General features: G+C 41.8%; 1 protein-coding gene across 1 annotated transcript in view; it reads right to left on the bottom strand.

The window, feature by feature from the left end:
• LOC148118756 (contactin-associated protein like 5-1-like) overlaps positions 1–15,218 on the bottom strand; it is a 918,003-nt gene that overhangs the window by 396,213 nt on the left and 506,572 nt on the right. The window lies entirely within an intron of this gene.

Raw genomic sequence — 15,218 nt, 5'->3', positions numbered from 1 at the left:
GAGTTCCTTACAGTAGTCAGGGCCAGATTAAATCAATACCAACTGTAGCAATTTTAATATATTTAGTTGACTGTACACGTGATTGTGGGGGTGTGTACATGTGGATATCAAAGAACAATTTGTGCAGATTGAATCCTCCCTTCCACTACTTGAATCCAGGAATCGAACTCATGATACCAATTTGGTATCAGTACTAAGGGATCAAACATGATTAGAGGACAATCCCAGAGCATTTGGGGGCTAAAGGTGGCTTATTAAAAGCAAGCACTCCTGATGCTGTGCCCTGTCTCTCTCTCGGCTGCTCTGCAACACTGACCTACCTTACTAAGGGAGCTGCATTAGGAATTAACATGAAGGGCCAATTAATTCCGCTCAAAAATTTTCCATCTATGGAGACTTCTCCTTGTTCATGCATCACTGAACACTGAAGAAAACAGCTATATTGAGTGTTCAGGCCACAGTGACAGAGAACTATGCATGTTCATAGTCCAGACAATCTTCAGCTTGCCTAGCTGTGCACTGAGCTGCTTTCCTTCTAATTGCCTCAGTTTTCTCACCTGCAAAAGGGTGTCCTGTACTTAAAGATGGCTCTAGGGATTGTAACTACTACTATAACTGTAGGCTTAAGTATTTGGGCACGCATGAACTAACACTGAGAGGCAAAACCATGAATCCCAAACACCACTGGGGCTGGAAAAGTACAGATCATAACACATTCCTTTGTATTTTGGAATGAACCACAGTTAAAAGGTAGGGGCAATTATACAAAGGATTAAAACACTGTCCTTTGACATTAGACAAATGAGAAGGACAAATACATCTACAAGCCAGGCAATGGACATTTAGACTGACTCTGGGCATAACCTTGCTGTTTGCACTCACAGGAGCTATGATTACCCACATGAAACCTACATAAAATTTGCCTCACCAACACTCTGTCAGAGAGTGTGAGGAGCTTGTGACGATTCAACCCATCATGATTTTTACTCAGTTATCGGTTGCTGCATGAGAGGCCATCTTCAGTAGTGCAGTCACTATTAAGATACCTAGAACCTGTAACTCCTGACCCGTGCTCCTGTACACAACACCATGAAACTCACTGGTTATTAAAACTGGACCCATGAAAGTAGAAAGGGGACCAGTTTGGAATGTGATGGGACCAATACGAGTTGGGGGGTCAAGAGAGACAGTGAGAATGTAAAGGGGTGAATATGGTCAAAATATGCACGTGTTTGAAATAATTATAAAGAAACCAAGTTCATGTAGTTAATATATGCCAATAAAAATCGAAGACAAAGTCAACCCAACAACAAATAGTTGCAAACTTCCAGCTCTAGGTGAGACAGTGACGACAGGCAAAGAAGAAAGAGAACTTACTGCCTCTGTGTGTGAAGTCTAGGAATGTTTCACTGAGTAGGTAGGAAACAGTTTTGTCCAGTGAACAAAAATTCCAAGAGACAGCTATCTTCTCAGACAAAGAAGAAATAGATAATGGAAAATAGAAAAATGAAAATGAAAGGGATAGACAGTCAAAGCAGTCCCCCAAGCCTTGGCTGCCAGGACAAGAAGAGTCCACCCAGAGCCTTTGAAACAGGTTTCTGAAGAACATTTTACTCAAATCAACTTCCTTAGAATGTCTGTAGAGGGAATTTAGGCATTTTCACTCGAACAAACAAGCAACAAAACCCCATGAACTGGATGGGGTCGAGGAGTAGATCAAGGGAAGATCCCTGCATTTCACACGCAACAATTCCTTGGACCCAACGAAAAGCTAAAGGCAGTGGCACCAGCATTTATAATTCTGGTATACCTCTGAGGGACAAGAGGTGGGGCCAGGAGAATCTGCAAAGCTTGAAGGCCAGCTAACCCCACTGACACACTGAGTCTCAGGCCCTTTCTCATGACAAGGTGGAAGGAAATGACCAAGACCCAAAGATTGTCCTCTGACTCTCCATGCGTACTCTCGGGTCCCAACACCGCTGACAGGTACTCCACAGCCTCACAAAGGAACACATGGACTTACTTTCCCCTAACTCTTATCTCCCCACCCCTACCACACATGAAAAAAAGTGTCTATACATAATATGTGCATGTGTGCTTGTGTGTGTGTGTGTGTGTGTGTGTGTGTGTGTGTGTGAGAGAGAGAGAGAGAGAGAGAGAAAGAGAGAGAGAGAGAGAGAGAGAGAGAGAGAGAGAGAGAGAGAGAGATTCCAATGAATCTCCAGAGATACAAATCACTAGTGCAGGTCGTGGGGAACAATGAGGGATCTTCAATTTAGGAAAAGCAAAGATAGAGGAGCATTTTCTCAGAGGGCCATATGAGACCAGAAGCGGTGCTCCTCAGTCCTTTCCAATGGTGAAGATCACCCCAAAGGACAGAACGACAGGATCAATAGGCAAAGGATCAGCAGAGAAAGCAAAGCCAGCCGAGGAACACCAGAGAAGCCTTAGCAGAAGCCCCTGGAGCCTTCACTGTGAAGCCCTCTGGGAGGAAGGTAGAAAGAGGGCTGCTTGGCTCTGAGTTGTCAGGGCAGAGTGAGCCGCTTCTGTGTGGAGAATCTGCACAGGGCAGTCTCAGTACCAAGGATGGAGCCCAGCTGTGCTCCCACCAGGGTAGCTGTGCCCCATCTACTCAGAGAAGCCCAGATGGCACAGACCCACCATGAGAACAGCCCCCTCAACATCTGCTTCCTGTGGAGGGGAGACCCAGAAGCTTCTCCATCTGGTGGCCCTACCTTCTGTTTCAGACAGCCATCACAGACTAGGTAGGACTAGGGTTTTGGCCATGGTGACTGTGCTAATTAGGTAAGACTTCTGTCAGGTGATTCCTAGGGATGAACATTTGATATTTTGAAAGAGCATTTGAGGTGTAAGCCAACTGTTGGTCTGCTTTGCTTTCATTTGCATACCAATTTGAATATATCTCCATAACACATGAATTTGTATTTGAAAGCAAACTATGGACTGGGGTGGAAGAGGAAGTATGATTTTCCATGCAGAATTTGGTTAGCACCCAGGAATGAAGCACTTGGATAGTCATAGACCACAATGGAGAAGGCTATACACAAAAGCTGTAGAAGTTTGCTGTAAGTATAAGTCCATCATCTAGCCTCGTTACAGATGCACAGCATCATGGATGACGGTTGAGGTATAGATGTAGGAGCCAGAGCCTTCCCTTATCTGGTCATATGTAAATTCTGAGCTCAGATCATTTCCAATATCATTATCCATATCTCTCTGTGTTTGACTTTTGGTGTGTGTGTGTGTGTGTGTGTGTATGTGTGTCTGTGTGTCTATAGGTTTGGACATGCATGTGTATGTGAGGGCAAGAGTTTGATCAGGGATCGTCCTCAAACACTTTCCAATTTTTTTTTGAGACAACTTTTTCATTTAACTACAGTGTGATATGTCTGGCTAGCTGAATGGTCATTGCACTCTAGGGGTGGTCCTGTCTCTACTTCCCTGAGTTGACACTATAGTCAGGACCATTGTACACGGCTTTTTATGTGCTTGCTAACAGTCTAAACTCAAAATCCCCTGCTTTTGCAGAAAGCACCAATGAATGCACCTCTCAAGACCTCGACTTCCTTGATTTTTTTTAAAGAGTTCTGTATTCATTGGGTGTGGTTATATAATGTGGATGTAGGGTAGACATATGCCACAGTGCATATGTGGTGATGTCAGAGACAACATTTTGGACTTAGCTCTTTCCCTTTATGTGGACTTGGATTTTGAACTCAGGCCATGGAATTTGTGTAGCCAGTGCTGTGAATTAGTAAAATGGCAGTTTTAATAGAACAAGGATCCCCAGGGAAGTTTTGGAAGAACAGATGCTGGACTTCAGGAGACATTAATGAAGCCAGACTTCTGTAGCATCTCAGACACGGAAAGGCTCAAGGATCCCCCAAGGACTGGGCTGTGCAGCCAGATAGAGGGCTGCTTCTCTCTAGAGTTCAGGGGAAGGAAGAAGCTAGGGAAAGAAAACAGAGAACAAGCTATTATCAAGGGAACATGGACTAGATTCCAAGGGAGGGAGGTAGCACGCCCCCCTCTATGATGCTCTTTTTACCCAGATGTCATTTCTACTTCATTCTGTACATGGGCTAAGATAACATGTCTAGATGTTCTCCAGAGTTTGATTGTTAAGAAAAATTTATTAGCGCCAGCAAGATCACTCAGCAAATGTAGGCTCTTCCCAACAAACAAGTCTACAGATATAAGTTCAACATCTTGAACACACGAAGTAAAGAAGAGAACTGACCCCTGCCAGCTGTTCTCTGGCCTTCATTTATACTTCATAGCATGCATGTGTATGTGTAAACACAGAGAAACACACACACATACAAAAAACAAAAAACAAAACTTATTTTAAAAGACTAGCCTGGGGATGGGGATGGAGTTCAGTGTCTAGAGAAGTTGTCCAGCATGAAAAGGCCTTATGTTCAATATCCATAACATGCAAACAAGAAACCAAACAGAATACAAAACTGAAGTTAGTATATTCAAAATTAGAGAGAGCCCTCTTGGGTCAGGTTGCCCCCTCTCAAACTTCCTGAGACAAACATCTCTGAGTGAACAAACAGTTCTCAAGCAGAACAGAAAAGTACCAGTGTTGGGTAGAGCAGTGTTAACAGGATTGCCCCCAGGGGTCACTTCAGGGCTTTCAGTACCACAAGACATAGGAATGGAGTCTTAACACATTCTTCGGTCTGGGAGGGCCCCTGGGTGGTGGCAAAGTTCTCCAAATTTAAAGTGATGGCAGAAAATGATAGTTTGTTACAAAGATCAGGATTCAGAACTCTGTCTTTTAAAGCATAGTATCTTGATGCTAAGTGCGTAATCCAAAGGACACTTGATGGTCTCAGAAATAGGTGCTTTGTTCCCTTACATCCACCCTATTATTGGGTGTGTGTGCATGTGTGTGTGTGTACATGCGTGTGTGTGTGTGTGTGTGTAAGAGAAAGAGAGAAATAGAGAGAAAGAGGAGGAGCAGGAGGAGGAGGAGGAGGAGGAGGAGGAGGAGGAGGAGGAGGAGGAGGAGAGGAGAAGGAGAAGAAGAAGAAGAAGAAGAAGAAGAAGAAGAAGAAGAAGAAGAAGAAGAAGAAGAAGAAGAAGAAGAAGAAGAAGAAGAAGAAAGTCATAGAATCCGAAATTTCTCTTCTCCAAGGAATGTTATAGAAATTTGAACCACTCTCCCAAAATAACAAATAACAGTACCTAGCCTGGAAACTCTTCTCTTCCCTTAATAACTCTCATTCCAAATGAGTCCTTTCCACACTAAGAAAAAAGGGAAGCTGCACAGAGGGACTAAGAGCAGACAGACTACTGGATTTCCTCCCCTGGTCTGTTATAACACTGTGATTTCCAAATTTGGTTAGCATTCTGGTTGAATCTCGAATTCCTCAAGAGACTTGTTTCCATATGGGTCTGTGAGGGCATTGTCAAAGGGAATCACTGAGAGGTAAGATCTTCCCATGGCAGATGGTATTTTTCAGTGGCAGTTCAAAAATAGAGAGATTCGGGGAAGGGGGATGGTACTGCTTTGCCTGTCCAACTCCACAGCCTGCCGGTGTGTCTATGCAAGTGCTTCTACTGCTGCTGCTGCTGTTACCATCCTTTGCTGGCAACTAAATCTAGTTCATTTAGCCTCCAGCCGCTCTCCAGGAATTCTCTAGGTCTTCATAACTGAAACTGCTAATACATGAGCTTTATAGCTGAGCCAGTACTGGGTTCTCAGCCTTTCTTATTCTTTGAAAACAATTGTTGCACTACCAATTCAGTACTTGCAAGCCAATCTAATAGATGCCCATTGCAGTACACATTCTGTTGGTTATGCTCCTTCAAAGAAATTTGGCTGGCACACTTACATCACACATTTTTAAAATGATGCCCATTCCTCATCAGATCTATGCCTAAATACAGACAACTTCCATTGGTCCTGTGTGTCTGTTTCTGAAAGCTCTCCATTTGTTCAAAACTTCATCCAGTGAGGGTTCATCATGATCCTCATGACTGATGATTGGTGGGAATGGGCTACTCACTTTTGCCCATATTTAGTGTTTGAGGTTCTAAAGTAGTGGTTCTTAACTCTTGGAGGTTGAACAACCCTTTCATAGATGTTACACATCAGGTACCCTTCATATCGAATAGTTACAGTACTCATAGCAGTAGTAAGTTACAGTTGTGAAGTAGAAATGAAAATAATTTTATGGATGGGATCACCACAATAGAGACTATGTTAAGTGGTCAGAGCATTAGAAAGTTTGAAACCACTGATCTAGAGAACAGACAATATTATGCATTGATTTGAAATGCAAATTTGTGTATTATTTCTGGAAGGTGACATATCTACAATATCAAACACTTTACAAATGTAGTATTTCATTTTTCATAAATACCGTTTGAAGAATTAATTCTAAATATTGAGGCCTGAAGCCAAGATGAAAGATGTTGATAGTTTGTGAGGCCATTGTTTTCAATTGTAAAAGTTTAAAATGATCAGTGTTTCGAAGAACACTAAGTTAGTTGAATTGAAAATGGTAGATTCATGTTAATTACAAGGAAACACTTCCAGTATCCTGTAGAGTGAAATGTCAAGGGTTTCTCAAGATATAGACTGGACTGTGAACTCGAGAACTGGCTCAGGAGTTAGAGCACTTGCTACTCTTACAGAGCAGTGGAGTTCAGTTCCCAGCGACTGCCTGCAATGCCCTCTTCTGGCCCATGTAGGCATCCATACTCACATGATCAAATAGTACTCCCCTCCACACACACACACATGATCAAATAGTACTCCCCTCTACACACAAACATAAATAAAAATGAAATAAATATTTTAAATTTCAAAAGCAACACATATAGACTGATAAAATTATTTATACATTGTTTTGTGGTTTTGCCTATAAAGATTTAGAACTTTCAGCTTTTAAGCATAAAATAGGAGGTCTTTTAAAATTATGGATAATAAAAAAAAATAAGATCCTCTGGAAATGAAGTTGCAGATGACTGTGAGCCACCATGTAGATGCTGGGATTTTGAAACTGGGTCCCTGCAAGTGTAGTTAAAAGTTAATAGCTCTTCACTGCTAAGCCTCTTAATTTTCAGTCCTTCCACTTGGAGTTTTGATCTCTCAATAGCATTAGACTCAATAAATCAGTTAGGCTGGCTGACCAGCAAGCTGTCCTGGAACTTACTTTGTAGATTAGTCTGACCTCAAACTCCACAGAGATCTGCCTGCCACTGTCTCTAGAATTCTAAGAAAAAAGGCATGAGCCACCACCATGCAGCGACACCCACTTTTTAAGGGTAGTCCATATGCTTTACTGGATTGACCAATTCTCTAGTCCTCATGATGCTGTGAAGGAGGAAATGCAGTCATTTCTGCTTAGAATATGAATGTCTTGGCATATCAGGATTAGTCAAGACTAGACAAGGTTATCAGCTACACACGGAGGTGGAAGGAACATAGTCCAGGCTGGAACACGGATCTTAAACCCTGATGAACCTGCTGCAGTTTTTCTCCATTACCCGTTTCCATTTACCTAAAGCCTGACAGCTTTCTGGGAACTCAGACACATTTTTAAATCTTCCTAACCCTGTTTCTCTATATAAAATACACAGAAGAGACCGGCCTGGGTTGGAAGTTTAGGCTTCCTATTCCTCATAAAACCCAATTCAGTTGTTTTTCCAGAATGTCATAACATATATTCCTATGCCTCAGTTCAAAGATACTTTCAATTTTTGTGAGAACCAAGAATGGAATACAGACATAAATAAACGAAGAAGACAATCTCGAAAAGTCAATTTCATGGTTAAAGATCATATTGTAACTACCCTATTAAACTCTACTTCCTGAGCCATCTTTTTCCTAGACGCCATTTTTTCTATCCATTATCAAATGTTAATAACCCTTCCTTGCATATTGTAGACTGAATTACCACATGTGGTATTTTGTTTCCTCCCCATTTTTGTATGCATGTGTATTTGTTTGTGTGTGCACATTTGTCAGGGTATACAAGTGTACATGTTCATGTAAAAGCCAGAAATCAGTATCAAATACTTTCTCACCACTTTTACCTACTGCTCACTGGCTGATTCTATCAGATAGGCTGTCAGCATTCTTTGGGGATCCTTGCCTCTGCCCCTCTGCTCCTCTTCCTCTCTGCCCCTCTGCCTCTGGCTCACTGATACTTTGGAATTGATGTGAGGGTTCACATGTCATTTATAACTGTATGTTAGGGATCAAAGTGAGGACTTGAAGTTTGTAATCTAAAATCTTTACCCAATTTTTTCTGATACTTTTATTCTTGTGACCACAGCAGAGCTCCATGATTGTCACTCCCTTTGTCCTACTTCCTGCCTACTTCTGGTATAGGCTACTCGGTTATTTAAAGAGTACAGTGAGCTGCTTTGCGCCATGCCTTAAAGATGGCGCTGGCCTCTGTTTTCCAGCCCCCGAATGGTGAGGGCTCTCAGTTGTAAATAACTCCATACATGGCTAAAGCTAAGGATCTGGCTTGCTTCTGCGTTTCTGGACCTATCTGCCTTTCCCACGTAGCATGCTGGGGTTGGCTACACAGAGGCTATTTTAGCTGTGGGCTGGCTTTCCCCGGGGGGAGAAGATTATTCAAGGTTCCTGATTCAGCTGCATTGAGAAGAGTCCGGTGTTGTGTCTTCTTTGCTTGCCAAAGCGGACATGACAAAAGAGAAAGATCCTCATTTTTATTTTGTGTGGGGCTGGGACTCAAAAGTGGGACCTTGTATCTACCAAGAAAGTCTAGACCAGTACCACCAAGCTATCTATATCACAACCCTTGGTTTGTAGACAAGATTGTACTGCTGCCCAGGCCAGCCTCAAACTCATAGTTTTCCTATGTCTGTAAATGGATGTTTCTCTCCTACCCACCAATTCCTAAATGACCACTTGGAGGCTAAATAATAATTAAAAATTGTTTGACCGATTATCTCAGGCTTATTGCTAACTAGCTCTTACAACTAAATTAACCCATCTCTGTTAGTCTATGTTTTACCACAAGGCTTGTAGCTTGTTGCCTCACATCTTGCTTCTTCTGTGGCTGCTGGTATCTTTCTGACTCTATCTTCTTTTTTCTCTGTATCTTTGCCTGGATTTTCCACCTGACTATATTCTATCTGGCTATTGATCAAAGTAGCTTCTTTATTAACCAATGGTAATAAAATATATTCACAGAATACAGAAGGATACATCACATCATATGTCTACTCCTCAGTAATGAGATTACAGGCATATGCCATCATACCTAGCCAACAAGGAGGCTTGTTATGATGTCAGTGTCCCTGAGATGTATTGTGCAGGCAGAGAGTGAAATGTTTTGCTTATCTTACAACTTTTCATAATGTGGACTGTCTCTTCACAGTTATGTCTACTAAATCTTGAACTCTGTGCTTGATCAGACAGCTTGCTGTGACAGTAATGGCACTTGGCTCTGCATTTATAAACCTTCAGTAATGAGATTTTCTTATCAGCAAGATCAATTTTAATAAATTAAATATGCACAAATAATCACAGATGCTGAGAGTTCAATAGTATAACAGCCATGACAGCCTGCATAAGACCTATGCAGGATTGAGCCCATCAACACTCCATCATGGAGCTGGGAAGGTCTTCTAGGCAATTAACAATGGCAGTGGAGGGGAGGAGACTGCATTTTCAGTAGTATAGTCACTGGAAAGTTTCTCATGCTCCTATAAATGACCTCTCATACGTGTCACTATGAGCAATTCTCATTGAAATTATTGGTCCACATAAAAAGAAGACATGAAAGTATAGAAGGATCATTTGGAAAGAGGAACTGGTCTACTCAGAAGAGGAGGGACAAATAAGACAGTAGGATAAACCTGATTAAAAATATCTACATGCATGTATGAAAATGTTACAATGGAGTCCTCATTCTAGGCTAATGAACTAAAAAAAAATAATACAAACAAACAAATCAAACAGTAGGTTTATCCTGAATACACTGATCCCCAGCAATTTCTTATAAATCCACTATCTGATCCATTCATTTGGGTCATGTTATTTATGGCCTTGTGTTCTTAATTAACAATTTGTCTGTGTAAGCCTCCTGTCCCAATGGAATGAAAAGTAGCTAGGGGTCAGAGTGTGAGTCATGTTTCTGTGTCTCCCTTGGCATCGACAGGGCCATGTCCTGCCCTCTCCAAATGCTCCTTGAATGATGGAACATCCAAGCAGCTGAAGCTCCACTGCCAAATGTCAGCAGCAGGCCCTCTCATTGCACTGTCCATAAATGACTGGTTCAAGCCTTCCTAATTGTGCAAACCTGGATCATGATTCAAGGCACCATGGATCTGGAAGCCTTTGGTCTGCGTATGAGAGAGTGACTGTATGGTGATGTCATCACTAGTGTCTGACAGAAACAGTGAGACTGAATATGACAGTGCTGTCTTTCTAGTACAGACCTGAGTGTCTAGTTGTAACTGCTGCACACTGAAGTTATATTTAAGTCTGAGACCATTCCCATCCCCAAGTTGCACTTCATCCCTAACCAGCCCTGCTTCCTCTGTACCAGTCCTGTTTTGAGATTTGCTCTCCAAGTATCCTGAGTTCTCATGGAATCTTAAGAGGCTGGTTCTGGCCCCAAATCTTCTTTATGGTTGGAGTAATCTTCTCCTCATTAATGGCTTGGTCAAATTCTATTCATTCTACAGGAGAATTAGAAAAAATTCCTTCCTTCTCATGTCATGTGTCTTTCTTGTGCTTTCCTGTAACCTGCGCCCTTATTCCTCACCTTCAAACGATACATAGGACCTGCTGGGGAATGCAACTTTCATCTGGTCTCTATCTTGTGCAGAAGGCAGACCCCTAAAGCTAAAATTCAAGAGAATCAAATTGAATTATCAAAGGAACTACCAAAGTGGAAACTCAGAACCTGGAAGGGAATAATGGCATGTGTAGTTAGTAGATTATTCTGCTTTGATAATGATGCTAGTAATCAATTGCCCTCATGAAACGTCCTTTTCTCTTTGAAGGCCTAGAGACTGGGTTAGATGAAGTGGCCATAATTCTTTATTGTACTCTTTCAGTTCAGAGACAAAGGGCGAGGTGTTTACAGAACAGGACTTAGTCCTGTAGCCAAGTAGAGTTCTGTTCAACAGTGCCCTGCCAACAAAGGTTTGAACTCCAACTCTTGACTATGCAGTGGGGAGGGAAAAACACCACGATAAAAATTATTTTGAAGACTGAGGTTTTATCTTTTCTTTTAGACCTGTTTTTGCTGCCTTAAGTTTTCCCATAAGAAAAGTAAAAATCACATGACTTTTGAAGGGAAACATAGCAGTGCTATTTTTCCTTTTCTGTTATTTGCTATTTTATGTGATATTCAGAGCTTTCCCCCAAGTCTTATTTATAAAATGAACTAAAGGCTTTCTCTTACTTTTATGAAATAGCCTGGTCTCAGTACTCAGATAGACTTGGATAACACTAGCCTCCATTCTGAGCATCATATTCAGAGCTTTTATAATATCCTTAGAAATATAGTATGGGTCTGAAGTGATAGACAAGTGGGTAACATGCCAGGCATGCATGATGTCCTCATTCCCAGAGGTCTCAAATCCAGATGTGGCAGCACTGTCTGTATGCCTAGCACTCCAATAACAAATTTGGAGAAGAAATGAGAAAATTCCAGAAGCTCGTGGATCAAGTAGTCTTGCATACACAACAAAGAACAAGAAGATATTGTCTCAAACAAGGTGGAAGCAAGAATTCAAACCCAATATAGTCCTTTGACTTCCACACATACACTATGATGTACACATACCTGCAGAACCACAAAGACTAGAGTCATAGATTTGGGCGTGCGCACACACACACACACACACACACACACACACACACACATGCACATGAACACACACAAGGATTAAATGATAGAATGTGAGGCTCGCATGACAACTCATCCCTGTAACTGCAGTCAGAATGACACAACAAGAGTTAGAATTTAATTCTAGCTTGGCTATATAACTTGTCCCATCTAGAAAAACAGAAAAAAGAAAGAAAGAAAGAAAGAAAGAAAGAAAGAAAGAAAGAAAGAAAGAAAGAAAGACGAAAGGAAGGAAGGAAGGAAGGAAGGAAGGAAGGAAGAAAGGAAGGAAGGAAGGAAGGAAGGAAGGAAGGAAAGGAAAGGAAGGAAAAGGAAATAAAAGGGAAGGGAAGAGAAAAAGGAGGTAAAAATGAAAGAAATAGGGCTGGGAGGGAGGGAAGAGGAGACGAAGAGAAGATAAAGGGAAAGAAAAGGTAGAGGTGTGAAAGGTAGAGAAGAGAACGGGAGAGAATACAAGAAAAAGAAACAAAGAACAATAAGATATGTTCCCAGAAGAACATGTCCTGAGATCTCAGGACCACATCACCCTGTGTCTCCAGAGTGCACGGCAATCTATGGGGAGCAGTAAAAGACAGTGAGTCAGGAATACATAGGAGCTTTGCCTACATGGACTTTCCTGTCCCAAGAGGACTTAGCCAGGTTCCCTCTAGATTGTGAAGCTATGAGTGTGTTCTCTGTGCTTATGCTGTTTCTGAGTCTCAGAACACAGCCAGAGGTGCAAGAGTCTGCAAGGAAAGGGGCTCTGTAGTGTGGGACAAAGACGCTGGAAGAGGATTTGCCTTCCTGAGGTAGACCTCATGTGATCTCAGTTCTCATCATAAATGATAATCCCATTGCAGCAACATTAGGAATAAAAGTATCTAAGATGGTCTATTAATGGATTAAAGGAAAAGCATCTACTGTTGACACATGAGGACTTAAGTTCAGAGTTCCAAAATACATGTAAAATCTGAGCTTGGCAGCCCAGGCCTGGCATACGGAGACAGGTGGATTCTGGAGGTTCCCTCACTAGCCAATCTAGTAAACCAGTGAACACCAGGATAAATTGTTCCTGCCTCAAAAGGTTATTCTAAAGGGCAATAGACAAAGACAGTAAAGCCCATCATCACACCCATAAGCATACACTGCATACATGATCTCTGACATAGCACATGTCATGTGTAAAATTCTCACTGAATCGTGATTGATATATTAATCTATATTAATTATGACACTGAATAGCAAACTCAGTTGACATAGACTGCATGTCTATTTTTTAAAAGTAGGCTGTCCAGTCATGTTGTGTGAATTCCATCGAACCCCAGAATGAGCCCACAGAGTAAAACGTTTGAGAAAGAATAACACAACTTTAGATCCCAAAGAGCATGATGCTACTATCCCATCACAGTTTGTCCGTAGAGCTTTCATGTCAATCAAGTGCTTCTCTTACATGATATTTAAGGAACTGACAGATAAAACAATGTATTTTGGCAACTGAAGTTTAAATGTGTCCTTGTTCTGTTTGACTTACTTGTTGTCTTTTGTAAAGGAAAAGTGCATGGTACTAATTGTGAACTTGATTAGATCTAGAATCAAGCCATAGGCAAGCTTCCAGGCACATCTGTGAGGGAGCTCTTGGTTAGGTTTGCCTTTGTGTATGCCTGTACGAGATTGCCTAGGTTAGGAGGGAAGATCCTCCCACGGTAGCTGACATCATTCCTTTGGTTAGGGTCTTGAACTGTATAAAAGGGACAGTGAGCTAAGCACAAGCAGACACTCATCTCTCCTACTGCCTGACAATGGATGCATTGTAACCACCTCCATCAATCCTTTGCTGACATGCCCCCACCATGAGGGCCTTCAACCAGAAACAGTGAGGTATAACAAGCTTTTCTCCCTATATTGCTTTTATTGAGTTTTTTTTATCATAGCAAGAGGCAGGAAACTGTGACCCAGAGAGATCATAGTCTGAGCCATCAAGCACCTTGTATCTCTTTCTACAAGGTTTTGGAGAAAAATCAAAACAGGAAAAACCTGTCCAGGATTTTTAGGGAAATCATCAAAAATGACATATTGCAACCTAAATGGAATGCCTAGGCTTGAATGTCATTTGGTTTCTTGAAAACACCATCTAATTCATGATTTCTTTCTTCTAGATGTGTAAGTCTTTAATGTTGAGATTTGTTCACTAGTTCCCTGTACAAAGTTCTAGCCTGATCATCAGGGCCCATAGGCAATGCTCACTGAATCTAAAATAGACTACTTGACAGAGAAATGGGGTCCTTTATCTCTCTTGATACTCACATATACGACTCTTTCAAGAAAAGATCAAAGAAAAAAGTACAAGGCAGGCATTATACTTCCTCAGATTCCATCCCTCCGAATGATGGAACTCAGGTTCTTCCTATGTCGGGAAGTATTTACTTGGCAAACCGTTCTCTCGCTTTCAGTGCAAAAGATCCCAAACACCTTGGAACTGCCCTGACCTTGTATGAAAAACTGTGAGTAGAAAGGCAGCAGATATCTCTGTGCTATGCTTCCCACAAGAGTCCACTTCCCTCTCAGACAGAGATACAGGAAGTCCTGACCTAGTCTGGATACCACAAGCCATTAATAAATAGCGTCACATTCTGCTTCACAAGGCACATCATGTGTCAAGGAGAGACTTATTGGCCCTTAAAGCTTTCTAAAGAAATAGTTCATTAGATAAGATGGTTGAGCATCATGAGGACCTCATATGGAAATTCTGATATATCAAAAGTCAGAGGTGGACCTGGCAGTGGTGGTACACACCTTTAATCCCAGCACTTAGGAGGCAGAGGCAGGCGGATCTCTGTGAGTTTGAGGCCAACCTGGTCTACAAGAGCTAGCTCCAGGACAGGCTCCCAAGCTACAGAGAAGCCCTGTCTCAAATGTATATATATATATATATATATATATATATATATATATATATATATATATATATATATATATATAGGCACACGGGGCTCTGTAATCCTCTTTGACAGGTGGGGGAGGAAGATTCTGGGTCTTATAAAGCAGGTGCCCTGGACTTAGCTCCCAAGGTCCAAATGAGGAGCAGAAGGAGGGAGAACATGAGCAAGGAAGTCAGGATCACGAGGGGTGTGTCCCCCCGCTGAGATGTTGGGACTGATCTAACGGGAGCTCACCAAGGCCAGCTGGACTGGGAGTGATGGAGCATGTGATCAAAATGGACACTCTGAACGTGGCTGGCAATGAAGGCTGACTGAGAAGCCAAGGACAATGGCACTGTGTTTTGTTTCTACTGCATGGATTGACTTTGTGGGAGCCTAGTCTGTTTGGATGCTCACCTTTATATACCTGGATGGAGAGGGG

This window comes from Myodes glareolus, chromosome 20 (assembly GCF_982192425.1).
Source record: "Myodes glareolus chromosome 20, mMyoGla1.1, whole genome shotgun sequence".
Taxonomy (NCBI): Eukaryota; Metazoa; Chordata; class Mammalia; order Rodentia; family Cricetidae; genus Myodes; species Myodes glareolus.
This window is presented reverse-complemented; position numbering and strand designations above follow the sequence as displayed.